A 27,912-nucleotide genomic window follows, 5' to 3' on the forward strand; every position below is an offset into this window, starting at 1 on the left:
TTCAGAAAATGGGCAGGAGCTTTGCATGCACCGAGTTGAGATATCACCTGACGCTATCTCTGCTTTGTCCTCAGATGAGGATGAATGCACCTCCAGACAAATCTCCTGCCACAAATCCGCCCAATGCCACAACACCAAGGGCAGCTATGAGTGCCGCTGCCGCCCCGGCTGGAAGCCGATTCCTGGGTCCCCCAGTGGCCCACACAACACCGTCTGTGAAGGTTCGGAGTTCAGATCCCATAAATGAACCACATCTTCTTTACTTGGCTGAGCCATCTGAAAGGCAGCTGCCATAGGACTTTGGCAGAGAAAGGGCAACACTTTCAGCAATGATGTGTGCCCGGTGCAGACAGTGAGGAGATGGTGGGCTGGGTTTGGCAGGGCTAAGCTTAGATTCTGTTCTAATAAGGGCAGGAGTGCAGCTCTAGGCGCAGGGGTGCCACAGCCCACAGCCTCAGCACATGGGAGCTGCCAGTGTGGCAACCTCCCTGGTTACAAATTCATCACAGGTCCTCGCCCAGTCCCTCCTGCCCAACAGGTTAGGGCACATCTTAGGGATGACACTTGCACACACTCACACACAGTCCTGTCCTGTCCAACTTGGAGAGGCGCTCTAAGCTTATGGTGCTTCTACAGTGGAAAACGTCACAACAACTTTGTATACAGTTCCAACTAAGTAACTCTTAAGCAGGTTTTAGTGGGTGTCCAGAGTGTAATTTGAGAGAAGTGACAAGAGTTTTGCATGCAGGGAATGGAGGATGGACCTGACACTCTCTCTGGTTTGTCCACAGATGTGAATGAATGTACCTCAGGGCAAAATTCCTGCCACAAATCCACCCAATGCCACAACACCGAGGGCAGCTATGAGTGCCGCTGCCGCCCTGGATGGAAGCTGATTCCTGGGTCCCCCAGTGGTCCACACAACACCACCTGTGAAGGTTCGAAGTTCGGTACCCATAAATGGACCACATCTTCTTTATGTTGCTGAGCCATCTGAAAGGAAGCTTCCCTAATGGGCTTTGGTTGAGACGGGCAGCACCGTCAGCAATGGTGTGTGCCCAGTGCAGCAGTGAGGAGAGGGCACCTGGGCCAGGCGAGGCTGAGCTTCAGATTCTGTTCTAATAACAGGAGTGCAGCTCTGGGCCCAGCGGGGCCACAGCCCACAGCCCGCAGCCGCAGCACATGGGGAGCTATCAGTGTGGCAGCCTCCCTGATTGGAAGTCTAGCACAGGTCCTCCCCCAGTCCATCCTGCCCCACAGTTAGGGGACACAGCTTTGCGATGACACTGGCACACACACACATAGCCCTGCCCTGTCCCACTTGCAGGGGTGCTATGAGCTTAATGTCCTTTTAAGGTTGGAAAATGTCACCACAACTTTGAATATGTCGGGCTAGGTGGCTATCAGGCCCAGTTTAGTGGACTGTCCCAAGTGTACTCTAAGAGAAGGGGCAGGAGGGCTTATGTGCAGGGAATGCAGGGAAGGCCTGACACTCTCTCTGGATTGTCTTCAGATGTGGATGAATGCACCTCCAGACAAAACTCCTGCCACTATTCCGCCCAATGCCACAACACCGAGGGCAGCTATGAGTGCCGCTGCCGCCCTGGCTGGAAGCCGATACCTGGGTCCCCCAATGGCCCAAACTACACCGTCTGTGAAGGTTCAGAGCTCAGATCCCATAAATGTACCACATCTTCTTTACTTTGCTGAGCCACCTGAAAGGCAGGTGCCATAAGGAGCTTTGGCAGAGAAGGGGCAGCACTTTCAGCAACAGTGTGTGCCCAGTGCAGACAGTGAGGAGAGAGCACCTAGGCCAGGCAGGGCTGAGCTCTGATTCTGTTCTAATAAGGGCATGAGTGTCGCAACCTCCCTTGTTAGAAGTCCATCACAGGCCCTCCCATAGACTATCATGCCCCACAGTAGCGGTCAAGGGTTTGGGATGACATTCAGCCCTGCCCTGTCAACCTTACAGAGGTGCTCTGAACTTATGGAGCTTTTACAGTGGAATATGTATCCACCACTTTGTATATGTCGGGTTAGGTGGCTTTTAGGTAGGGATTAGCATTGTGTCCTTGGGGTAATTTGAAAGAATGTGCCAGAGCTTTGAGATCAGGGAGTGGAGAGAGGGCCCTACACTCTCTCTGGTTTGTCCTGAGATGTGAATGAATGTTCCTCGGGAGAAAACTCCTGCCACTTATCCACCCGATGCCACAACACCGAGGGCAGCTATGAGTGCCGCTGCCGCCCTGGCTGGAAGCCGATGCCTGGGTCCCCCAATGGTCCAAACAACACCATCTGTGAAGGTTCGGAGTTCAGATCCCATAAACGTACCTGGTCTTATTTATTTTCTCAGACATCTTAAAGGAAGCTGCCAAAAGGCACTTTGGCAGTGAAGGGGACGCACTTTCAGCAATAGTGTGTGCCCAGCAGGCAGTGAGGAGAGGGCACCTGGGCTGAGCAGGCTGAGCTTCAGATTCTGTTCCAATAAGGGCAGGAGTGCAGCTCTGGATGAAGTGGTGCCAAGCCAACAGCCCACAGCCCACCACCTCAGCACGTGGGAGCTATCAGTGTGGCAGCCTCCCCGGTTAAGAGGCCAACACAGGTCCTCCCACACTGCATCCTGCCCTACAGTAGGGGGAACCAGCTCTGGGATGACACTTACACACACACACACACACACACACAGTCCTGCCCTGTCCGCCTTACAGGGGTGCTCTGAGCGTATGGTGCTTTTACAGTGGAACATGTCACCACAAGTTTGTATATGTTGGGCTAGGTGGGCTTTAGGCAAGGTTTAGTGGGGTGTCCAGAGTTTAATTTCAGAAAATGGGCAGGAGCTATGCATGCAGTGAGTTGAGATATCGCCTGACACTTTCTGTGGTTTGTCCTCAGATGTGGATGAATGCACCTTTGGGCAAAACTCCTGCCACCAATCTGCCCAATGCCACAACACCGAGAGCAGCTATGAGTGCCGCTGCCGCCCTGGCTGGAAGCCGGTTCCTGGGTCCCCCAATGGCCTACACAACACCGTCTGTGAAGGTTCAGAGTTCAGATCCCATAAATGAACCACATCTTCTTTACTTGGCTGAGCCACCTTAAAGGGAGCTGCCATAAGGAGCTTTGGCAGAGAAAGGGCAACACTTTCAGCAATGACGTGTGCCCAGTGCAGACAGTGAGGAGATGGTGGGCTGGGCTTGGCAGGGCTAAGCTTAGATTCTGTTCTAATAAGGGCAGGAGTGCAGCTCTAGGTGCAGGGGTGCCACAGCCCACAGCCTCAGCACATGGGAGCTGCCAGTGTGGCAACCTCCCTGGTTACAAATTCATCACAGGTCCTCGCGCAGTCCCTCCTGCCCAACAGGTTAGGGCACATCTTAGGGTTGACACTTGCACACACTCACACACAGTCCTGCCCTGTCCACCTTGCAGGGGCGCTCTAAGCTTATGGTGCTTCTACAGTGGCAAATGTCACAACAACTTTCTATACTGTTGGACTAGGTGGCTTTTAGGCAGGGTTTGGAGGGTGTCCAGAGTGTAATTTGAGAGACCTGGCAGGAGCTTTGTGTGCTGGCAATTCAGGGTGGTCCTCACAATCTCTCTGGTTTGTTCTCAGATGTGGATGAATGTACCTCAGGGCAAAACTCCTGCCACAAATCCACCCAATGCCACAACACCGAGGGCAGCTATGAGTGCCGCTGCCGCCCTGGCTGGAAGCCGGTTCCTGTGACCCCCAATGGCCCGAACAACACTGTTTGTGAAGGTTCGGAGTTCAGATCCCATAAATGTACATCTTCTTTACTTGACTGAGTCTTCTTAAAGGCAGCTGCCATAAGGAGCTCTGGCAGGGAAGGGGCAGCACTTTCAGCAATGGTGTATGCCCAGCGCAGGCAGTGAGGAGAAGGCACCTGGGCCTGCAGGGCTGAGCTTCAGATTCTGTTCCAATAAGGGCATGAGCACAGCTCTGGATGAAGTGGTGCCAAGCCCACAGCCCACAGCCCACCACCTCAGCACGTGGGAGCTATCAGAGTGGCAGCCTCCATGGTTAGAAGTCCATCACAGGTCCTGCTACAGTCCATCCTGTCCTAGACATAGAAGTACAGCTTTGGGATGACACTGGCACACACACACACACACACACACACACACAACACACAACACAGTCCTGCCCTGTCCACCTTGCAGGGGTGCTCTGAGCTTATGGTGCTTCTACAGTGGAAAATGTTACCACAAGCTTGTATACTGTAGGGCTAGGTGGCTGTTAAGCAGGTTGTACTGGGGGTGTCCTCGGTGTACTTTAAGAGAAAGGGCAGGAGGGTTGTGTGCAGAGAGTGGAGGGAGGGTCTGAAACTCTCTCTGATTTGTCCTCAGATGTGGATGAATGCACCTCCGGGCAAAACTCCTGCCACAAATCCACCCAATGCCACAACACGGAGGGCAGCTATGAGTGCCACTGCAGCCCAGGCTGGAAGCCGATTCCTGGGTCCCCCAATGACCCACACAACACCGTCTGTGAAGGTTCGGAGTTCAGATCCCATAAATGAACCTCGAATTCTCTATGTTTCTGGGCCATCTGAAAGGAAGCTGCCATAGGACTTTGGCAGAGAAAGGGCAACACTTTCAGCAATGGCGTGTGCCCGGCGCAGGCAGTGAGGAGATGGTGGGCTGGGCTGGGCAGGGCTGAGCTTAGATTCTGTTCTAATTAGGGCATGAGCGCAGCTCTGGGCACAGCGATGTCACAGCCCACAGCCTCAGCACGTGGGAGCTCTCAGAGTGGAAGCCTCCCTGCTTAGAAGTCCATCACAGGTCCTCCCCCAATCCATCCTCCCCACAAATGGAGGCACAGCTTTGGGATGACACTGGCACACACACACACACACACACACACACACACACACACAATTTTGCCCTCTCCACCTTGCAGGGGTGCTCTAAGCTTATGGTGCTTCTATAGTGGAAAATGTCACCACAACTTTGCATACTGTCAGGCCTGGTGGATTTAAGCAGGGAGTAGTGGGGGTGTCATCGGTGTCTGTTTTCAGAAGGGGAAGGAAGCTTTATGTGCAGGGAGTAGAGGGAGGGCCTGACACTCTCTCTGGTTTGTCCTCAGATGTGGATGAATGTACCTCGAGGCAATACTCCTGCCACCCATCCACCCAATGCCACAACACCGAGGGCAGCTATGAGTGCCGCTGCCGCCCTGGCTGGAAGCCGGTTCCTGGGTCCCCCAATGGCCCAAACAACACTGTCTGTGAAGGTTCGCAGTTCAGATCCCATAAATCAGTGATTCTCAACCTTCTGGCTTTTTAAATACAGTTCCTCATGTTGTGACGCAACCATAAAATTTTCATTGCTACTTCATAACTGTCATGTTGCTACTGTTATGAATCATAATGTAAATATCTGATATGCAGGATGGTCTTAGGCGACCCCTGTGAAAGGGTTGTTTGACCGCCAAAGGGGTCGTGACCCACAGGTTGAGAACCGCTGCCATAAATGAACCACATTTATTTACTGGGCTGAGCCATCTTAAAGGTAGCTGCCAGTAGGATCCTTGGTAGAGAAGGGGCAGCACTTCCAGCAATGGTGTGTGCCCAGTGCAGGCAGTGAGGAGAGGGCACCTGGCCCAGGCAGGGCTGAGCTTCAGAAATGTTCTAATAAGGGGATGAGTGTGGCTACCTCCCTTGTTAGAAGTCCATCACAGGCCCTCCCATAGACTATCCTACCCCACAGTAGGGGTCAAGGGTTTGGGATGACATTCAGCCCTGCCCTGTCCACCTTGCTGGGGTGCTCTGACTTTATGGAGCTTTTACAGTGGAATATGTAACCACAAGTTTGTATATGTCGGGCTAGGTGGGTTTTAGGTAGGGTTTATCATTGTGTCCTGGGTGTAATTTGAAAGAATGTGTCGGAGCTTTGAGATCAGGGAGTGGAGAGAGAGCCTGACACTCTCTCTGGTTTGTCCTCAGATGTGGATGAATGTACCTCGGGGCAACACTCCTGCCACAAATCCACCCGATGCCACAACACCGAGGGCAGCTATGAGTGCCGCTGCCGCCCTGGCTGGAAGCCGGTTCCTGGGACCCCCAATGGTCCAAACAACACCGTCTGTGAAGGTTTGGAGTTCAGATCCCATAAAAGAACCACATCTTCTTTACTTGGCTGAGCCATCTGAAAGGCAGCTGCCATAAGGAGCTTTGGCAGAAAAGGGGCAGCACTTTCAGCAATGGTGTGTGCCCAGTGCAGGCAGTGAGGAGAGGGGACCGGGGCCGGGCAGGGCTGAGCTGAGATTCTGTTCTAATAAGGGCAGGAGTGCAGCTCTAGGTGCAGGGGTGCCACAGCCCACAGCCTCAGCACACGGTAGCTATGAGTGTGGCAGCCTTTCTGTTTATAAGTCCATCACAGATCCTCCCCAGTCAATCCTGCCCCACAGGTGGGGACACAGCTTTGGAATGACACTGGCACACACAGTCCTGCCCTGTTCACCTTGCAAGGGTGCTCTGAGCTTGTGGTCCTCTTACAGTGGAAAAGGTCACCCAACTTTGTATACTGTCCGGGTTGGTGGCTGTTAAGCAGGGTGTTGTGGGGGTGTCCTCGGTTTACTTTGAGAGAAGAGGCAGAAGGGTTGTGTGCAGGGAGTAGAAGGAGAGCCTGACACTCTCTCTGGTTTGTCCTCAGATGTGGATGAATGCACCTCTGGGCGAAACTCCTGCCACAAATCCACCCGATGCCACAACACCGAGGGCAGCTATGAGTGCCGCTGCCGCCCTGGCTGGATGCCAATTCCTGGGTCCCCCAATGGCCCACACAACACCGTCTGTGAAGGTTCGGAGTTCAGATCCCATAAACGTACCTTGTCTTATTTATTTTCTCAGGCGTCTTAAAGGAAGCTGCCAAAAGGCGCTTTGGCAGTGAAGGGGGCGCACTTTCAGCAATAGTGTGTGCCCAGCAGGCAGTGAGGAGAGGGCACCTGGGCTGAGCGGGCTGAGCTTCAGATTCTGTTCCAATAAGGGCAGGAGTGCAGCTCTGGATGAAGTGGTGCCAAGCCAACAGCACACAGCCCACCACCTCAGCACGTGGGAGCTATCAGTGTGGCAGCCTCCCCGGTTAGAAGTCCAACACAGGTCCTCCCTCACTGCATCCTGCCCTACAGTAGGGGGAACCACCTCTGGGATGACACTTACACACACACACACACACACACACACACACACACACACACACACACACGGTCCTGCCCTGTCACCCTTAGAGGCGCCCTGAGCTCATGGGGCTTTTACAGTGTAAAATGTCACCACAACTTTGTATATGTGGGGCCAGGTGGGTTATAGGCAGGATTTAGTGGGGTGTCTTAAGTGTAATTTGAAAAAATGGGCAGGAGCATTACATGCAGGGAGCGGGGGGAGGGCCTGACACTCTCTCTGGTTTCTTCTCAGACGTTGATGAATGTACCTCAGGGCAAAACTCCTGCCACAAATCCGCCCAATGCCACAACACGGAGGGCAGCTATGAGTGCCACTGCCGCCCTGGCTGGAAGTCGGTTCCTGGGTCCTCCAGTGGCCCACACCACACCGTCTGTGAAGGTTCGGAGTTCAGATCCCATAAACTTACCACATCTTCTTTACTTTGCTGAGCCACCTTAAATGCAGCTGCCATAAGGGGCTTTGGCAGAAAAGGGGCAGCACTTTCTGCAATGGTGGTGCCCAGTGCAGGCAGTGAGGAGAGGAGACCCTGGGCCAGGCAGGGCTGTGCTTTGGAATCTGTTCTAATAAGGGCATGAGCGCAGCTCTGGGCACAGTGGTGCCACATCCCACTGCCACAGCACGTGGGAACTATCAGTGTGTCAGCCTCCCTGGTTAGAAATCCATCACAGGTCCTCCCTTACTCTCGCACCCCACAGTTGGGGAACACAGCTTTGGGATGACACAAAGCCCTGCCCTGTCACCCTTAGAGGCGCCCTGAGCTCATGGGGCTTTTACAGTGTAAAATGTCACCACAACTTTGTATATGTGGGGCTAGGTGGGTTATAGGCAGGATTTAGTGGGGTGTCTTAAGTGTAATTTGAAAAAACGGGCAGGAGCATTACATGCAGGGAGCGGGAGGGAGGGCCTGACACTCTCTCTGGTTTCTCCTCAGACGTGGATGAATGTACTTCATGGCAAAACTCCTGCCACAAATCCGCCCAATGCCACAACACGGAGGGCAGCTATGAGTGCCGCTGCTGCCCTGGCTGGAAGCCGGTTCCTGGGTCCCCCAGTGGCCCACATCACACCGTCTGTGAAGGTTCAGAGTTCAGATCCCATAAATGTACCACACCTTCTTTATGCTGCTGGGTCATCCTAAAGGCAGCTGCCATAAGGCGCTTTGGCAGAGACGAGGCAGCCCTTTCAGCAATGGTGTGTGCCCAGTGCAGGCAGTGAGGAGAGGGCACCGGGGCCAGGCAGGGATGAGCCTCTGAATCTGTTCTAATAAGGGCATGAGTGCAGCTCTGTACCAGTGGTAACACAGCCCACAGCCCGCAGCTCACAGCCTCAGCACGTGGGAGCTATCCGTGTGGTATCCTTCCTCGTTAGATGTCCATCACAGGTCCTGTCACAGTCCATCCTAGCGCACAGGTGAACAGTTTTTGAAAGGTTGGGGATTGGGCCAGGTCACACAGAACAGACTCAAGGTTTAGTGTAGTCAAAATAATATTTATTCATGGCACCTGGGTGCAGGTGGACCGATCTCGAGAAAGAGTCAGTGCTGCATGGAAAGGGGGCAGGCTTTTTATGCAGGTGGGGAGAGCTGCAGGCCTTGGTGGACACTCATGTCTATACGGCACTACAGGCGGCTTCTGTTTATACAATATCAGGGAGGGCCATGGCAGCTTCTGCTGGTGCATATCTGGAGCGTGCTGCCAGTGGTTGTTTTATGGCCTTGCTCTTTGCCCTTCTGTCAGGCGTCCTTCCTCCTAGGGGCTGTGCAAGGGTTATGGTCTCGGAAGTTCCTGTAATATATTCATTCAAAGGGGGCATGTTTCTGCAACTCTTGGGCTTGCCGAATGAGTTTTCCTTTAACATTTGTTCGATTTTGTAAGGTCAAGCCTTGTGCTCTCCAGTTAGCTGTTTCAGCTTTAGCATGTCACTTGCACACACACAGTCCTGTCCTGTCCATCTTGTAGGGGCACTCTGAGTTTATGGTGCTTTCACAGTGGAAAATGGCACCACTATTATGTATCCTGTTGGGCTAGGTGGCTGGTGAGTGGGGCGTAGTGGGGTGTCCTCGGTGTGAATTGCTAAGGGATTTGAGAGAAGGAGCAGGAAGGATGTGAGCAAGGATTGGAGGGAGGGCCTCACATTGTCTCTGGCTTTGTCCTCAGATGTGAATGAATGTACCTCAGGGAAAAACTCCTGCCACAAATCCACCCAATGCCACAACACCAAGGGCAGCCATGAGTGCCGCTGCAGGTCTGGCTGGAAGCCGGTTCCTGGGTCCCCCAATGGCCCAAACAACACCGTCTGTGAAGAAGGTTCGGAGTTCAGATCCCACATTCCCAAAGACCCACAGCTCAAACCACCTGATCACATATTCACCAGCAGCCACAGGAACTCAGCACATTGAATGCTGTGGGTGCCCTGCTGGGCCAGGCTTCCATTCTTTGAGACTAAATGGGAAAAGATCTGGGGGTCCTGCAGAAGGAGCTGGGGTACCAAGGGGAAGGCTCCTGGGGACCCCAGGCAACAGCTAATTACTAACTGGGTCAAAGGTATCTAATATCTCACAACCTGTACCTCTGTGGGGGCTGACCTGCTGTGGGTCAGGCCTCTGCACACTTCCCATAACCCCGTGACCGCCACTCAGGGATGTGCAGTCAGCCCGGGTCATCACCTCCAGCCAAGGCGTTGGCGGGGGGGGGGGGGGGGGGGGGGGGGGACTGGACACAGGAAGGGGGTGGGGCACAGAGAGGGGAGGGGCCCAGATTCCTGAATAAACAAAGGACTACTCAGTGTGAAAGTAGGACCTGACCCTAGATCCTGCCTCCAACTCTCTCTCTCTCTCTCTCTCTCTCTCTCTCTCTCTCTCTCTCTCACACACACACACACACACACACACACACACACACACATTCACACACCTAATGAACTGCTGTTCTGTCCCCTGCAGAGATTTCCTTCCTTACCTGGAACCCGCCCCCTGGAATCAAGAGCCAGGTGAGTGACTCCAGCTGGGACCAGAAGGCAAGGTCCCTCCATTCATCCCACCATCCACCCATTTCCCCACGCTCCCTGACCCATGCATGAAGCTCTCTAAGGCCTCATCTCCTTTCCCCAGAGTCTCTCCCACTTCTTTGAAAGAATTCAGGACCTGCTCAGAAACTTCAAGTCTGCCTCGGCCCAGGACACCATCCAGGTAAGGACAGGACCCAGGGGAGGCAGGTGGAGGCATCCCATAGAGACCAGAGGAAGCCTTGGTCTGAAAGGAGACCGACCCCAACACAATGGCGCCCTGTTCTGAGGCCCCGCTGTCCCAGGGTGGGTGGGAAGAGCAGTCCAAGTATTTGTACTCACTCTTAGACGCACTAACTAACACCTTTCCTCTTGTTCTGGCCGCTGAACTTGCATTGTCCTTGGTAGTCTTGACCAGGGATTGAACTCTGAGTGGCGGATTTCACTAGCAAAGACCCAGGGAATCCTATCAGTACCACCTTTGTCCCCAAATAGACAGGCTCTAGGGTCTGTTCTCAGAAGCTGAGTGGGCAGAATCTTCCTGAAGCTTCTCTGGCACAAGATCCACTGGTTCTGTGTCCCCATCCCCCCAGGACATCATACAGGAGGTGGATAATCTGCTGGAGAACCCGGGGGACCTGGATACTCTGCCCCATTCAGAGCAGCACTGTGTGGCCACTAACCTGCTCACTGGCCAGGAGCACGTCCTGAGAGAGCTGAGCAAGGCCTTGCCCAATGGGCCACTGACCTTCAGGACAGCTGCAGGAACAGGCAAGTAACACCGCCTGCCCCCAGGCTCTGCTCTGCCTGCTCCTCACCTCATTCCTCTTCCCATCGCACTAGAGCTGAGTGATCACACTTGTACTGCTGCAACCTGTTGCAGCAAGGGTTCAGGAATCTGGAGAAGGGGCTGCAACGTAAATGGATAAACTAGACAGGAAATATAGATTTGGAAAGCATTGGGGAAGCCAGCCGGAGACATCACCCTCTAGGGGAGCGGGTTCCTTCCCCGCCCCCCCACTCTGGACCCACAGCTTTTTATTCACACATTTTACCCTTTAGCAAAGTAGATATACATATCAAAGGTAAGGTTTGGTAAACAATAAAGGATTATCAGGTTAGGGGAATTGACCTCAACTGTTTGGCAGCAGGTAATAATATGCAGATCTTCAGCCCTGCTGAAGATGTCCATCAGCCTTCTGAACTTCTCCCATTTATTATGCTAACTACTGTTCTTAGCCTCCAGCATTGTACCTCCCTGTTATGCTCATAAACATATTAAAATATAAGATTAAAAGAAAATGAAAAAAATTATCAATACTACACATTTTCATTGTAATATAAATTATCAGCAGATGAAATAATTATAATAAATAATTTAAGATAAAATAGAAATGGCTTCAAAAGAAAACAAGTTATTAAATTTGGAAGAATACAATTTAATATTACCTGATATTTAAGTTATTTGTTTTATTGTGGTAAATTTCACATAACATAAAATCCACCATTTTAATCAAAGTGTACAATTCAGTGACATTTAATACATTCACAGAATTGAACAACCATCAAGTCTATTTTTTTTTAATATGCTTTTGTTGATTTCAGAGAGAGGGAGCGGGAGAGATAGAAACATCAATGATGAGATAAACCAAAGAACCTATATACTTATATGCATAGGCCATGGACACGGGCAATAGAGTAGTGAAATCTGGGGGTAGGGGTACGGGCTGGGAAGAGGGGGTAAAGGAGAGGAAATGGGAGATATCTGTACACTTTGATTAAAATGGTGGATTTTATGTTATGTGAAATTTACCATAATAAAACAAATAACTGTAATACTATCAATAATAAAAAATATTTTTTTTTTTAAATAGGGGCTGCTTCCTGCACGCCTACCCCCAAACAGGCCATCACCTCTATTTCTAAAGTGTTTTCATCATCCCAGAAATGAACACTGCACCCACTAAGCAGTTACTTCTCATTTCTCCCTCCCCCAACCTTTGGCAAGCATTTATCTGTTTTCTGTCTCTATGAATTAGCTAATTCTGCACATTTCATATAAATGGAATCATACAATACATGACCTTATAGTAGCTTCTTTCACCTAGCATACTGTTTTCAAGGTTATCCGCATGGTAGCATATACCATATGGTTAAATATTATTCCATTGCATGTATACACCACCTTTTGTTTATCCATTCATCCATTTATGGACATTGAATTGTTGCCACCCTTTGACTATTGTGAATAGAGTTATTATGATATTGGTGTGCAAGTTTCTGTTTGAATAACTGCTTCAGTTCTTTGGGTCCATATGTAGGAGATGAATTGCTGAGTGATATGATAATTATATGTTCAACCTTTAGGAGCCACCAAACTATTTTGCAAAATGGCTGTGGCCCCCAACCCCAACAAAACATCACACTTCCATTTTGTTTTGGTTTTATTAAAGCCTTTCTATTGTGTCAGGTGACAACTCATTAAGGTTTTGATTTGCATTTCCCTAATGACTACTGATATTTAACATCTTTTCATATGATTGGTCAACATTTGTATATCTTCTTTTGAGAAATATCTGTTCAAGTCCTTTGCTTATTTTTTAATTGGGCTGTTTGTTGTTTAGTTTCAAGTGTTCTTTATATATTTGCTAGTAGACCCTCATGAGACATGTGATTTGTTAATATGTTTTCCCAAACTATATATTCTTTTCACTTTCTTCATAGTCCTTTTACTTTAATAAATAGGTACATTAAGTTTTGGTAAAGCCTGTCTTACACATTTTTTCTTTTGTTGTTGTATATTTGTGTCATATCTAAGAATTGATTGCCAAATGTAAGGTCATGAACATTTACTCCTGTTTTCTACTAACTTCTATTTTTATTGTAGTTTTAATATCTTTATTGATTTTTTAGAGAGAGAGGAAGGGAGAGAGATAGAAACATCAATGAGAGAGAAACATCATTGATTGGCTGCCTCCTGCACACCCCCACAGGAGACAGAGCCTGCAACCCAGGCATGTGCCCTGTCTGGGGGAAGACAGGGGGATTTGGGGCGCCTCTTGTTTCCTGGGTAGATGCTCAATCACTGAAATACATGGGCTGGGCCTAACTGTTCTACTTTTAGATCTTAAATGTAGGTCTTTGACCCATTTTGACCCAATTTTTATGTATTGTATGAGGTGTGGGTGCATCTTCCTTTTTTTGCTTGTGTAGAGCCAGATGCCCCAGCATCATTTACAGGAGAGACTATTCTTTCCCTCATTGAAGGATTCTGTTGAAAATCAGTTGACCATAAATAAATGGGTTTATTTCTGGACTCTCAATTTTATTTTGAGGGCTTATATGTCTACTGATATGGCAGTACCATATTGCTCTGATTACTGTATACTAGTAATAAATTTTGAAATCAGAAAGTGTGAGTCCTCCAACTTTGCTTTTCATTTTCAATATTGTTTGGGTATTGGGGCCACTTGCAATACCATATGAATTTTAGGATGAGCTTTTCTATTTTTGCAAAAAAATATATATTCTTTTGGAATATTGTTAGTATTGCATTGAATTTGTAGATCACTTTTGGGAATCTTGCCATGTTTAAAATATTAAGCCTTCCAATTCATAATCACAGCATACCTTTCCATTTATATAGGGTTTTTAAATTTCTTTAGCAATATTTTATAGTTTTCAGTGGACAAGTCTTGAGCCTTCTAGGATAATTTTTTTAATATTTTGTTGAAGATTTTTGCATCTATGTTCATAAGAGTTAATGGTTTATAGTTTTGTTTTCTTTTGATATCTTTTTCTAGTTTGGTTTTTAGAGTAATTGTGGCCTCATAAAATTATTCAGTGTTCCTTTTCATTCTATTTTTTAGGAGTGTACAAGAATTGGTGTTAACTCTTCCTTAAATGCTTAGTCGAATTCAGGTCTGAACTTTCATTTAGAAGTTTTGATTACAGAGTCGATCTCCTTACTTGTGACTGGTCTGTTCAAACTGTACTTCTTCAGTTACTTTTATAGTTCATGGGTCTATAAGAATTTGTTTATTTCATTCAGGTTATATTTCGTAGTTTCTCTGATAATCCTTTGAAAATTCAGATTGGTATATATCATTATTATGTAAACAAAATATGTGTATTATTATAACATATATATGGCATTATTTGGTATATCTATAATAATGTTATAAATAACACGAGCGACTGGGCGACTGGTCACTTAGCATATTAGGCTTTTATATAGGAGATTATATATATACCAGGGGCCCGGTGCACGAAATTCGTGCACTGGGTGTGTGTGTGGGGGGGGGGGTGTCCCTCAGCCCAGCCTGCCCCCTCTCACATACTGGGAGCCCTCAGGCATTGACCCCCATCACCCTCCAATCACAGGATCGGCCCCTTGCCCAGGCCTGATGCCTCTGACAGAGGTGTCAGGCCTGGGCAGGTGACCCTCATTTCCCCCCATCACTGGTTCTGCCCCCAGCCCAGGCCTGATGCCTCTGGCCCAGGCATCAGGCCTGGGCAGGGGACCCCCAGACCCCTCCGATTGCTGGCTCTGCCCCTTGCCCAGGGCTAATGCCTCAGCCAGAGGCATAGACCCCCATCACCCTCTGATCACCTGATCGGCCCCTTGCCCAGGCCTGACACCTCCGCCAGAGGTGTCAGGCTTGGACAGGGGACCCCCATCTCCCCCCGATCACTGGCTCTGGCCCCCGCCCAAGCCTGACGCCTCTGACCCAGGCTTCAGGCCTGGGCAAGGGGACCATCATATCCCCCCAAACCCCAGCTCAGCCCCCCGCCCAGGCCTGATGACTCGGCCAGAGGAGTTGACCCTCATCACCCTCCAATCACCAATCACCGGATCGGCCCCTTGACCAGGCCTGAGGCCTCCAGCAGAGGTGTCAGGCCTGGGCAGGGGACCCCCAGCTCCCCGCGGTTGCAGGCTCCACCCCGGCCCAGGCCTAACGCCTCTGGCTGAGTCGTCCGGCTCGGGCAGCGGGGACCCGCAGCTGCAGCGGCCCCGCGATCGTGGGCTCTGCTTTAGGCCCAGGCAAGGGACCCCTAGCTCCCGGGACTGCCAGCTTCGACCGTGCCCAGCTCCCATCGCTGGCTCCACCCCTACTTCCTGCTATCACTGGCCAGGGCGGCAAAGGCGCCTGATTCTCCGATCATGGCTGGGGGGCAGGGCAAAGGCGGCCCCTGGGCCGCCTTTGCCCTGCCCCCCAGCTCTTAGCTCCCCCCTGGGTTTCTGATCACTGTCAGTGGCAGGGGGCTTCTTCCTGCTTTCCCTTTCGCCTCCCTGCATTGTGCCTACATATGCAAATTAACCGCCATCTTGTTGGCAGTTAACTGCCAATCTTAGTTGGCAGTTAATTTGCATATAGCCCTGATTAGCCAATGAAAAGGGTATCGTCGTACGCCAATTACCATTTTTCTCTTTTATTAGTGTAGATATGGTATACAGTGTAACATAATACATATAAAAGATATCTATACATAAAAATGATATTATAGCTACAACTGCTGGCACAGTTACTAATCTAATTCCCTTATATAACTCCCACAATTCATAGAACTGTCCCTGGAGGTGAAGAAGCAAGGAGACAAGAATGTCACCCTGAGCATTAATCAGGCAAAGATGCTGGTGAACTGGGATGTGGTGCAGGACTCAGGTGGCTCAGGTAATGACTGAGGTGGAGAGAAGGTCAATGAGGATTTACAGTGGAACAAGTCACCCAAGGATGTAACAAACAGAAAATTAAATATTAAAGGGAAATGAAGGCTGTGGAGGGTCAAAGGAGAGAATCCCAGAAGGAAGGGGGCCTTTGAGACAACCCAAGGTGTCAACCTTGTCCTTGTCTTGTAGGCCCTTCTGTGGTGGGCCTTGTCTCCGCTCCAGGGATGGGCAAGTTGCTGGTTGAGGCCTCCCTGGTCCTGGAAACTGAGGAGCAGTCAGTTCTGCATGAGACACACAAGGGCCTGATGCAGGAAGTCTACCCTGTCCTGCTCTCAGATGTCATAACAGCCTTTGTGAGCAACAAGGACACTCAGAACCTCAGCTCTCCAGTCACCTTTGTCTTCAAGCATGTGAGTGCTGGTGAAACGGGGCTGTGGGTGTGGAAGAGGCCTGAGACCTGGACACAGTCTTGGCGTTCAGGGGCTTTCCCATGGGTGCATCATCTCCCCAGGGAAGCCCATCACAAGCAGGATTTGGGTCAGCATTTCTGAGCACCTAATCACCAGCTCACACATTGCTCTGTTCCTACAGTCAGTGACCACAGGGCCAAGGCAGAAGGTGTTCTGTGTCTTCTGGAAGCCGGGCCAGAATGGAAGTGGTCATTGGTCTACCAAAGGCTGCTGGATGGTGGCCACCGGAGACACCAGCACCACCTGCCAATGCAGCCACCTCAGCAGCTTTGCTGTCCTCATGGCCCACGATGATGTGCAGGTGAGAGCCTTGAGAAGGGACTTTGTTCAATGTCTATTGCTATGTAATAAGTTCCCATGCAAGTTGCACCTAAAATAACTTAATTTATTATTCTGAAATTTATGTGAGCCAATAAATAAACATGGTGCACCTGGGTTGTCCTGTCAGGGTCATACACAAGCAACTCAAATGAGGATTGCTGTCCTCCATTTTCTTTATCACATTCACATTTCTGTTTTTCTCTCTGTCCTTCCCTCTTTCTCTTTCTCACATACTTACACTAAAATTAATTGTTTTAAGTTCTCCTTATGGATTTAAGATGATTTGAAAAATCAGGCAGGAAAAATTTTAATCTTTAAAAAATAGTCAGGAGCCCTAGCCAGATTTGTTCAGTGGATGGAGCATCAGCATGCGAACTGAACGGTCCCAGATTTGATTCTGGTCAAGGGCACATGCCCGGGTTATGGGCTCAATCCTTGGTAGGGGGTATTCAGGACGCAGCCGATCAATAATTCTCTCTCATCGTTGATGTTTCTATCTCTTTCTCTCCTTTCCTGTCAGATCAATAAAAATATATTTTAAAAAACAAATAAAACATTAGGCTGGAAATATTAATTTTAAGCTACCACCATCATCAGTACTTTTCCTTCTTTAACCAAGGATCTCAATCTGTAAGGAACAGGTGTTGCAGGGATGAGGTGAGTAAGTCCAAGGTGGGGAGTTGATCCCTAAACATCGAGTCTCCGGATACAGACTCTGTCACACAGTACCACTTCATGCGGATGGAGGATGGTGCTCAACCAAAGCCATGTGCGTCTGTGACTATCACATGATAACCTATAAGCATAGTCATGAAGGAAAATCACCCTATGATTTCCAGGGCTTGGTCCTGAATGAGGACTCTCTTATCCCTCAGTCTTTACAGGATCTGGATGAATCAATTCAGAACCCCCTAGAATTCTAACAGTGTCCATAAACATCACAAATTCACTTGGCTCCTCCACTCCGAATTTTGTTGAACCCACTCCAAACTCAAAATGGTAGAAGGGTGATTAACCCAGATTAGGAGAGTGTGACTGCTCTCTCCTCTTTCCTGGGTCCCAGGAAGATGATCCCGCCCTGGCTGTGATCACCTACGTGGGGCTGAGCCTCTCTCTGCTGTGCCTCCTCCTGGCGGCCCTCACCTTCCTGCTGTGCAAAGCCATCCAGAACACCAGCACCTCAGTCCACCTGCAGCTCTCGCTCTGCCTCTTCCTGGCCCACCTGCTCTTCCTCACGGCCATTGACAGAACTGAGCCTAAGGTACCGACACTGTCCCAAAGGAAGCATGCCCTGACCATGGAAGGAGGAGGACACTTGCATTGGACACCTTAATAAAATGACTTTGGGTTTGGGGAAGGTTAGAGGGGTAAGTAGCCAATGTTACATTGACTGACCCAACTAGAAATCACACCTTCTTTTGACAATTCCTTCATATACAGCAGAGTTCTCCCAAATGCCAAGGTATAGGAGAGGTCCTGGGGCCATGCTCCACCCTGACAATCCCACCTGGTGACTCTCACCCCTCCCCCAGGTGCTGTGCGCCATCATCGCGGGTGCCTTACACTATCTCTACCTGGCCTCCTTCACCTGGATGCTGCTGGAGGGCCTGCACCTCTTCCTCACCGCGCGCAACCTGACGGTGGTCAACTACTCCAGTGTGCGCAGGTTCATGAAGAAGTTCATGCTCCCTGTGGGCTACGGAGTCCCAGCTGTGATTGTGGCCATTTCTGCAGCATCCAGGCCTCACCTTTATGGAACACCTGCTCGGTAAGGGCAAATTCCCGTTTCTTTTTCTTCTTCCCCAGGAGCATGGCTTTGTGGAACCAACATAGCATTCTGATTATGACAGATCATATGAATAGAGACAGTAAGTGATGATGGTTAGGGCATCTTTCTGATGGCTATCCTATATAATAAAAGGCTAATATACAAATCAACCAAATGGCAGGATGACCGGTTACTATGATGCGCACTGACCGCCAGGGGGCAGATGCTCAATGCAGGAGCTGCCCTCTGGTGGTCAATCCCCTTCCCCAAACCCCTCCCGCCTCCATTGCAGCGCTAAGAACCCCTCAGGGGATGTCCGACTGACAGCTTAGGGGAGCGGTCCTAAACTGGCATTCGGACATCCCCCAAGGAGTCCTGGACTTCGATAGGGCACAGGTCGGGCTGATTGACCCCCCTCAGTGCACAAATGTCATCCACTGGGCCTCTAATTTATAATAATTCAGAAGAATGTCTCTAAAACTCTCCTTGAATTAACAAAGGTGTCATGAAAAAAGGTGCTTAGGACATCATTCGAAACAATTTAACCTGCCTCTTTATCCAAATAGTACAAGTTGTCCCTAATTTATGTTTGGAAAAATAGAGCTGATTTAAATAATCTAAACTATAGATTGTAACATAGTTGAAATTAACATGGTGCTTACTCTGTGCCAGGCACTTTTTAAAATATTTATTTCAGAGAGAAAGGGAGAGGGAGAGAGAGAAACATCAATGATGAGAAACATTAATCATTGATTGGCTGCCTCCTGAGGCACTCCCCACACTGGGAATTGAGCCCACAAACTGGGAATTGAACTGTGACCTCCTGACTGGGAATCAAACCGTGAACTCCTGGTTTATAGGTCGACGCTCAAACACTGAGCCAGGCTGGCTGGACTGTGCCAGGCACTTTTCTATCTCTTTTTAAAAAATATGTTCCTGTTGATTTTTAGAGACAGAGGAAGGGAAAAGAGAGAGTAGAAACATTGATGGGCTGCCTCCTGCATGCCCCCTACTGGGAATGGAGCCCACAATTCAGGCATGTGTCCTGACTGGGAATCAAACCAGCGATCTCTCAGTGCATGGGATGATGTTCAAGCCACTGAGCCATACCACCCAGGCTATGCCAGGCACTTTTCTAACCATTTTTATAGTAGTTAATGCAATTCTTCTTCACACCAATACTGTGAACTAGACACTGTGATTTGACCCATTTTATAGATAAGTCAATAGAGGCACCGAGTTTAAATAAATGTCCAAAGGGGCACAGCTAGTAAGTAGCAGAGCTGGGATTCAAATCAAGGGAGTCATTCTCCAGAGCTTGCACTCTTTTATTGTCAGCTTTTTATACTAAGTTTAATGTTTTCACTTCTTTTTGAAATACATTTCACATACCTTTAAAGGGTTCTCACAATAATTACAGAGTGGTACAGTTATCACCACAATCAGATTTCACAATGATTTCAAATCCCAAAAGGAAACCTCATGCCCTAGTTGGTTTGGTTTAATGGACAGAGTGGTGGCCTGCGGACTGAAGCGTCTCAGATTCGATCCAGTCAAGGGCATGTACCTCGGTTGCAGTGTTGATCCCCAGTCAGCCCCGTTTGGGACCCAGTTCTTTGGCATGCTTTCAGGAGGCAACCAATCAATGTGTCTCTCTCACATCAATGTTTCTCTCTCTCTGTCTCTCCCCTTATCTTCTACTCTCTCTAAACATCAATGGAAAAATATCCTCAGGTGGAGATTAACAACAACAACAAAAAGCAAGAAATCTTGTACAAAATATCATGCAGTCCTTATTCCTGCTACCACTGACATACCACTGACAGTCCACATACCTCAACCCCTGACAACCACTAATCCATGGATTTGCCTATCCTGGATGTTCCCATAAAAGAAATCATAAACGCTGTGTTTTGTGACTGGATTCTGAGCATGATGTGTTCAAGGTTCATCATGTTGTCGCAAGTATCATGACCTGTGGGCTACGGAGTCCCGGCTGTGATTGTGGCCATTTCTGCAGCTTCCAGCCAAGCCTGGAATTGTTGTTGTTGCTGGTATTGTTGTTTTGTAAATAATATTGCATTATACAGATACATCACATTTTTTATCCATCCAACAGATGACAAACATTTTTATTGTTTCCATTTTTTTACTACTATGAAAAATGCTGCTATAAACATACATGTACAAATTAAAATATTTGAATTAGATTTATTGAGGTGACATTGGTTAATAACATTATATACGTTTTAAGTGTACAGTTCTATAATACATAATCTGTATATTGCATTGTATGTTTACCATCCAAAGTCAAATCTCCTTCCATCAACCTATATTTCCCCTTTACCCTTCACTACCTCCTCACACCCCTCTTTCCCTCTGTTGTCTGTGTCTATGATTTTTTTGTTTGTTTGCTTGTCTTGTTTGTTCATTTCTTGCTTTCAGTTTTGTATCTTATATGAGTGAAATCATAGGACTCTTGATTTTTTTTTCTGTCTAAATTGTATCGCTTAGCATGATAGTCTCAAGATCCATCTATGTTGTCACAAAGACAGAACTTCATGTTTCCTTATGGCGGAGTAGTATTCCATTGTATATAATTAGTACATTTCCTTTATCCAACCATCTATCGAAGGATACTTGGGTTGTTTCCATGTCTTGACTACCATGAATAATGCTGCAATGAACATAGTCATGCACATATCTTTGTGAATAAATATTTTAAAAATTTTTGGATAGATATCCAAAGGCAACCCAATGAATGGGAGAAGGTATTTGCAAACAACACTTCTGATAAGGGGTTATTATCTAAAATATATAAAGAATTCATACAATTCAACAACAACAATCCAAATAAAAAATGGGCAGAGGACCTGAATAGACATCTCTCCCAAGAAGACATACAAATGAGGGCGTTGAGCCTTGGATAGTTGGGCTCAGTGGATAGAGCGACAGCCCAAGGACTGAAGTGTCCCAGGTTCAATTCCAGGCAAGGGCTCCTACCTTGGTTGCAGATTCCCAGGCCTTGGTTGCAGGTGCATGCAGGAGCAACCAATTGATGTGTCCCTCTCACATTGATGTTTCTCTCTGTCTCTCTGCCTCTCCCACTCCCTTCCACTCTCTCTAAAAATAAATGGAAAAATATCCTTGAGGTGAGGATTAACAACAAAAATACAAATATGTATTTTTTAAAAATGAGGAGGTTGGGGGAGAACCAAGATGGCGGCATAGGTTAACGCCGGAGTTTGCTGCTTTGAACAACTACTTCAAAAGTGAAACTAAAACACGGAACGGACATCACCCAGAACCACAGGAATGCTGGCTGAGTGGAAGTCCTACAACTAGGAGGAAAGAGAGCCGCCATAACTGCTCTCTCCGGCCCACCCTGTTGATCCTGTGCAACCCGCCCCGCCCAAGCCCTGCACAGAGGCATTTGCCGGATAGCCTCAGGCAAAGGCTAGATTAGCACCTCCCTAGAGGACAGAAGTTCTCTCACTGCTGACACAGCTGATTCTCATAGCCACTTGGCCTGGAGGTCAAACCCTCCCTGGAATTAGCGACAACAATCAAGATTTATCTATAAGACTGTGAACAAAGACCACTAGGGGGTGCACCAAGGAAGCATAACAAAATGCGGAGACAAAGAAACAGGACAAAATTGTCAATGGAAGAAATAGAGTTCAGAACCACACTTTTAAGGTCTCTCAAGAACTGTTTAGAAGCTGTCGATAAACTTAATGAGATCTACACGAAAACTAATAAGACCCTCGATCTTATATTGGGGAACCAGCTAGAAATTAAGCACACAAGGACTGAAATAACGAATATTATACAGACGCCCGACAGCAGACCAGAGGAGCGCAAGAATCAAGTCAATGATTTGAAATGCGAGGAAGCAAAAAACATCCAACCGGAAAAGCAAAATGAAAAAAGAATCCAAAAATGCGAGGATAGTGTAAGGAGCCTCTGGGACAGCTTCAAGCGTACCAACATCAGAATTATAGGGGTGCCAGAAGATGAGAGAGAGCAAGATATTGAAAACCTATTTGAAGAAATAATGACAGAAAACTTCCCCCACCTGGTGAAAGAAATGGACTTACAGGTCCAAGAAGCGCGGAGAACCCCAAACAAAAGGAATCCAAAGAGGACCACACCAAGACACATCATAATTAAAATGCCAAGAGCAAAAGATAAAGAGAGAATCTTAAAAACAGCAAGAGAAAGAAACTCAGTTACCTACAAGGGAATACCCATACGACTGTCAGCTGATTTCTCAACAGAAACTTTGCAGGCCAGAAGGGAGTGGCAAGAAATATTCAAAGTGATGAATACCAAGAACCTACAACCAAGATTACTTTATCCAGAAAAGCTATCATTCAGAATTGAAGGTCAGATAAAGAGCTTCACAGATAAGGAAAAGCTAAAGGAGTTCATCACCACCAAACCAGGATTATATGAAATGCTGAAAGGTATCCTTTAAGAAGAGGAAGAGGAAGAAAAAGGTAAAGATACAAATTATGAACAACAAATATGCATCTATCAACAAGTGAATCTAAGAATCAAGTGAATAAATAATCTGATGAACAGAATGAACTGGTGATTATAATAGAATCAGGGACATAGAAAGGGAATGGACTGACTATTCTTGGGGGGGAAAGGGGTGTGGGAGATATGGGAAGAGACTGGACAAAAATCGTGCATCTATGGATGAGGACAGTGGGTGGGGAGTGAGGGCGGAGGGTGGGGCGGGAACTGGGAGGAGGGGAGTTATGGGGGGAAAAAAAAGGAACAAATGTAATAATCTGAACAATAAAGATTTAATTTAAAAAAAAAATGAGGAGGTTGGAGAAAGAAAGAGAGAGAGGGAGAATGAGAGATCAATTTTTTGTTCCATTTATTTATGCATGTATTGGTTGAATCTTGTATATGCCCTGATCTGGAGTGAACACACAAACCTGGCGCATTGGAACCATATGCCAACCAACTGAGCCACCAGCCAGGGCCTCAGACAAGTTCTTGTTGACACCACCTGAAATCACAGCCTTAGGGCAGTTAGCAAAGTTATTGACAGGCATTTGCTATTATTTTGGCAATGCCCTAGGGGCAGGCTGTTTGTCTCTCACTGAGATGAGCTTTCAGTGGAATAAAATATACACCAAATTTGGAGAAGACAGGGTTCCTGGAGAACTAAAGGGTCAGAACAAAATACTGACTGTGTTCTGGGGATAATGATGATGCTTTCAACGAAGCTCCAAAAAATGTCAGCTCTCCCTGTTGTCTGCAAAGCCATCAGCTTTTGGCGGCCTCACCACTAAGCTGGGGAGAGAAGGAGTGGAAAGAGTTCAGAAGCTGAAACACCACAGAGTCCCTCCTCACCAATCTTACCAAGCTTTGGCAGTTTCTCTCCGATGGACTATTTCAGTTTGTTCTGTGGCTTTGGGTAGTTGTCAGAGTTTTGAAATGGTTGGTCTTAGTTGTTTTGCTTATGCATTTGTTGTTTTTAGAAGGAGAGCAAGTCTGCACACTTACATTCAGGAAGTCAGCTCAACTCTAGAGAGATTCCTTCCTGGACACATCAGTTCTTTCCTGCTTACATTTTCCTCAGTGTATATTTCAATGTCCTACTACACTCTCCATTGACCTGAAATGTCCTCTGTACAGGCGTAGGCAAAAGAAGGTTTACAATTGTTGGTATGGAAAATAATACAATAATAAATAATAGTACCAGAATAAACTGTTTCACATACACACAACTGTAAGCCTACTTTTGCCCACCCCTGTTCTTACCCTCATGTGGATTAGGAGTAAATTCTTTCACAGTAAACCATTAAGAAATAGACTTAACTAAGCCCTTTACACTTCAGTTACAAACCTATAATCTCAAGAGAACTTCTGTTTAGCACTGTTGTTAAAATTAGGTGGAACAACTCAATAACAAAAGACAACCCAATTTAAAAATGGACAAAAGAAAAAGAGGACCTATGAAATACTTTCAACAATAAAGATTTAAATAGCCTAGCCGGTGTGGCTCAGTGGTGGAGGGTCGACCTGGGAACCAGGAGGTCCTCAGTTCGATTCCCAGATCAGGGCACATGCCCGGATTGCAGGCTAGATCCCCATTGTGGAGCTGATCGATGATTCTCTCTCATCAAGGATGTTTCTATCTCTCTCTCCCTCCCCTTTCGTCTCTAAAATCAATTTTTAAAAAATTTAAGATTTAGCCCTAACCGGTTTGGCTCAGTGGAGAGCGTCAGACTACGGACTGAAGGGTCCCAGGTTCGATTCTGGTCCAGGGCATGTACCTTAGTTGTGGGCACATCCCCAGTTGGGGGTGTGCAGGAAGTAGCTGATAGATGTTTCTCTCTCATCGATGTTTCTAACTCTCTATCCCTCTCCCTTCCTCTCTGTAAAATATCAATAAAATATATATTTTAAAAAAATTAAGATTTAAATAAATAAATAAATAAATAAATGAAAATGGACAGAAGATTTGAATACACATTTGTTCCAAGGTATGTAAATGACCAGTGAGTGTATGAAAAGTTGATCAACATCATCAGTGATTATGAAAATGAAAATCAAAAATATCAAAATGAGATGTCACATCACAGCGATTAGGTTAAAAGGTTAAAATAAAAAAAACAGCCCTAGTTGGTTTGGCTCAGCGGATAGAGCATTGGCCTGCGGACCAAAGGGTCCTGGGTCAATTCACATCAAGAGCACGTGCCTTGGTTGCAGGCTCCTCCCAGGCACTGGTCTGGAGCGCATGCAGAAGGCAACCATTCGATGTGTTTGTCTCACATCGATGTTTCCCTCTGTCTTTCCCTCTCTCTTCCACTATACTTAAAAAAATCAATGGAAAAATATCCTCGGGTGAGTAATAACAACAAAAATAATAAGAAGAATTTTAAAAAAATTATTCAGCCATAAAAAAATTCTGCAACATGGATGAACCTTGATTGAAAACATGCTAGGTGACAGAATCCAGTCATAAAATCCCACGTATTGTACGATTCCATTTATGTCCAAAATAGGCAAATCCATAGAGACAGAAAGTAGACTAATGATGCCGTGGGGCTATGTGGGCGGTAGGGTGCATGGGAGCAGGAATGAGAAGTGGCTGCTAGTATGAATGAGTTTCTTTCTGAGGAGTTGGAAATGTCCTAAAGTTAGATTGTGGTGATGATCGCACAACACTATGAATTTTTTGAAATATATTTTTATTGATTTCGGAGAGGAAGGGAGAGGTGGAGAGAGACAGAAGCATCAATGATGAGAGAGAATCATTGATTGGCTGCCTCTTGCATGCCCCCCACTGGGGATCGAGCCTGCAACCAGGGCATGTGCCCTTGACCAGAATCAAACCCGGAACCTTTCAGTCCGCAGGCCAATGCACTATCACTGAGCCAAACAAGCTAGGGCAACTCTATGAATATTTTAAAGGCCACTGAACTGTACAATTTAAATGGGTGAATGTTATGGTATTTAAGCTACCTCTCAAAAAAGCCATTTAAAAAACTCAGCCCTAGCTGCTTTGGCTCAGTGGATAGAGCATTAGCTTCCCATTTTTGTTTTGTTGTTGGAGTGTGTCTCATTGTGTGTCTGTGAGATGTGTAGGATTAAAGGCCATGTGTACTTTCTTCATGATGGTATCTTCAGAGGCAACCACAGAGCCTATCACAGAAGAGACATTCAATGTTTGTTGATGAATGAATTAATGCATGAGTTTGCATAATTGTTCTACATTTCTAAAGACCAATGCATTTTTAATTCTCTCTCTTTCTTAGCTGCTGGCTCCACCCAGAAAAGGGATTTATATGGGGCTTCCTTGGACCAGTCTGCGCCATCCTCTTTGTGAGTGATGACATCAGAGCATCCTTAACGCTCAGCTGAGGGTCATTAAACTTATAAGGAGGCGGGAGGATGACATGAGCAAGAATGTCCCTGGGCTGTCTGGGTTTTCTTTGGTTTTCTAAGACACCTCCTAAAACTACAAGCTTTAACACTGTTACTAAATATGAAAACTACTTAAATGTGGAATTTCTGTTCGATGGGCTAGACTAGAGATAACAAACTAAAGTTTCATTCACTAAACCTTGTGTGTTTTCCTGAAGGTCAATCTAGCTTTCTTTCTGATGACCCTCTGGATTTTGAAAAGCAAACTCTCTTCGCTCAACAGTGATGTGTCCACCCTCAAGAATACAAGGTAAAATGGAGAAGAGGGTGACAACCCCACAGACATGTGTGGTCCCAAGAGCAAATCCATGTGCCTCAGCATCCCTGACGTCCCTTCTCGGGGTCTTCTGAGGGAACCCAGAGTAAAGAGATGCAGCTGACCTCCAATGGCAGCCAGCTTGGATTCAGTGGTGGGCTGCTGACTTCCTGGCCACAGTGTTCTGTCTCTAATCCCATCGTATAACTCCCTCAGCAACAGGAGGAATTGACATTTGTTGATAAACAGTCTTTGGCCTTTTGTCAGCGGTCCTACAACAAAAGTACAAAGAACCTGTGTTCACTTAGAAAAATCTGTGACTCCTCCCACAACCCAGTCTGCACTTCCATACCCACTCTCAGTCAGGCTCCTTCTCACCCCTCTCTAGTGTCCTTTCTACATTTTGCATGTCATTTTTCCGCTGTATTAGTCATTGGAATAGCCTGTGACCTTTATGAAAATGGAAATCTTGCCTCTGTAATCTTTAATGCCCAGGCCCCAGCACACAGCCTAATGCACAGAACACACTCGGTAATGTTGGTTAGATAAAATTAGGTATCATCATGGAGCATTATAGAATTTTTTTTTGAACTTACATTATGAAGTGTCACAATCTTACTCAATTCAATCCAAATGCCATCCTGGAGCCAAGTAGCATTTCTATTGTGGAGAATCATTGACAGTAAAGGTCAAAGCTGAACTCAAGTCTGTTTGTGAACTCACCACCCACAGGGGAAGTCAGGAGCATTCATTGGGTGGAGATGAGAATGGCCTTGATCCTGTTGTTCTGGGTGCATACGGGCCTCTCTTCTCCTCCTACCCAGGATGCTGACATTTAAAGCGATAGCTCAGCTCTTCATCTTGGGCTGCACGTGGTGTCTGGGAATCCTGCAGGTGGGTCCAGCTGCTCATGCCATGGCCTATCTCTTCACCATCATCAACAGCCTGCAGGGCGTCTTCATCTTCCTGGTGTACTGTCTCCTCAGCCAGCAGGTACCACTGTCCACCTCCCACCCAAGACTCTTTCCATTCACACTCCTCTCAGTGAGCTGACTCAGAGCAAGCTTTGTCTCTGCAGGTCCGGGAACAATACAGGAAATGGTTGAAAAAGGTCACGAAAATCCAAGTGGAGTCTGAGCAATACACGCTCTCCAGCGGAATCCTGTTGGATGCCCGTAAACACAGTGTGGTAAGGTCATGCATTGCTCCCAGAGCACTTCACTAACTGATAGAGTACCTCATGCCAACACACTGGACGACCTGGGTAC

General features: G+C 47.3%; 1 protein-coding gene and 1 pseudogene across 1 annotated transcript in view; both read left to right on the forward strand.

Annotated features, from left to right (window-relative positions):
- Positions 1–27,912, forward strand: part of LOC132234981 (adhesion G protein-coupled receptor E2-like) — a 128,895-nt gene that overhangs the window by 92,422 nt on the left and 8,561 nt on the right. The window lies entirely within an intron of this gene.
- Positions 1,048–27,873, forward strand: LOC132234407 (adhesion G protein-coupled receptor E2-like; annotated as a pseudogene).

Source organism: Myotis daubentonii, chromosome 5 (genome assembly GCF_963259705.1).
Source record: "Myotis daubentonii chromosome 5, mMyoDau2.1, whole genome shotgun sequence".
Taxonomy (NCBI): Eukaryota; Metazoa; Chordata; class Mammalia; order Chiroptera; family Vespertilionidae; genus Myotis; species Myotis daubentonii.